Source organism: Scylla paramamosain, chromosome 20 (genome assembly GCF_035594125.1).
Source record: "Scylla paramamosain isolate STU-SP2022 chromosome 20, ASM3559412v1, whole genome shotgun sequence".
In the NCBI taxonomy this organism is placed as follows: Eukaryota; Metazoa; Arthropoda; class Malacostraca; order Decapoda; family Portunidae; genus Scylla; species Scylla paramamosain.
The window spans coordinates 12,050,009-12,051,494 of record NC_087170.1 but is presented as its reverse complement, the minus strand read 5'-3'; positions in this window follow the sequence as shown (position 1 = coordinate 12,051,494).

Genomic DNA, 1,486 nt, shown 5'->3' with positions numbered 1-1,486 from the left:
CCCCGAGGCTCCACAGAGTAGCGGGAATGAGCACCTGCCCGCCACACTCGCTGTGTCATCCCATAAGGCAGGCCGGGGCAAGATGCGGCACGCCAATACGTGGGAGAAAAGAAATTGGTAATGAAAAGCAACCAAGTCACGGCCAAGCAGGAGAAGGAGAGGGGGTATGGAAGGACAGGAAGGTGGTGGTGGTGATGGTGGTGGAAGAGGCGGTGGAGGTGGAGGAGGACAGAAAAACTACAATGAAGAACTTTCTACATATTGCCCATCAAAAATGTGTGTATAATCATGTTAGCATCCTCCCCCTCCTCCTGCGTGAAGGATTTAAATCTACCAAGCTATCTGCGTGCATGACGACGGCAAACGAAGAAGAGAAATGGGAAAGGGGAGGAACGACGACGACGAGGAGGAGGAGGAGGAGGAGGAGGAGGAGGAGGAGGAGGAGGAGGAGGAGGAGGAGGAGGAGGAGGAGACAGAGCTTGTATCTTCACCCCTACCCCCCACACAACACAGACAACCCTACCCAAGCTTCTACCACACCAACACCACATCTCAACCCCACCTCACCCCTTCCCCAGCACGGTTAAAGGCAAACTATGATAAACTAATACAATCCTAACAGGTTTTTGAGGAGAACACGTTGTGGTAATGGAACGATCACTATTATTATGGCGCTGTAATGGCACATAATGGCGCGCGCTACAGGGTCACACGCCCCCACTGGTACACCTGCAGGGACTGGGGATTCCTATCATCGCCACCAGTACCTCGTGGCGCCGTCGTGTTTAACGTGTTAGTGTGGCGGTACTGACAAGAGAAGAACACAAAGGAAGAGCAAAAAAGATGATTTGTTGGTGTTAAAAATGTTGTTTGTGATAAGCTGCTCTGTCTAATTTGAGAGAGAGAGAGAGAGAGAGAGAGAGAGAGAGAGAGAGAGAGAGAGAGAGAGAGAGAGAGAGAGAGAGAGAGAGAGAGAGAGAGAGAGAGAGGATGATTGTTACTGACACTAAATCATTTTCATCCATGAACGACAATCACGTGTTTCGTTCATGATTTAGACTTGCTCCTGGCTGACTCACTGACTGCCTGCCTGACTGACCGACTGACTGATTCGCTTACTGAATAACTGAATGACTGACTGACAAACTAATAACTGAATAGCTAAGATTGATTAAATTACTGACCGACTAACTGAACAGCTACTGGTTTGTTAACTACATAACTGACTGACAATCAAACTAACTGACCACTTACATCTACCACGCTCACTACCACATTCCAGAACACACCATACAATACCACACACGAGACAAGGGGGAGTTTACAAGACCACAGGACGAGAAGTAACATGGGGAAGGAGTAATGGCAAAGACAGTCTCAAGTGGGAAGCAGGAACGAGGAGTAAGGAGGGAAAATGTACAGTGGATAGAGACGGTGAAGAGAAGTAAAGAAAGCGGCAGCAAAATAGCAGACGAGAAAGCTGAGG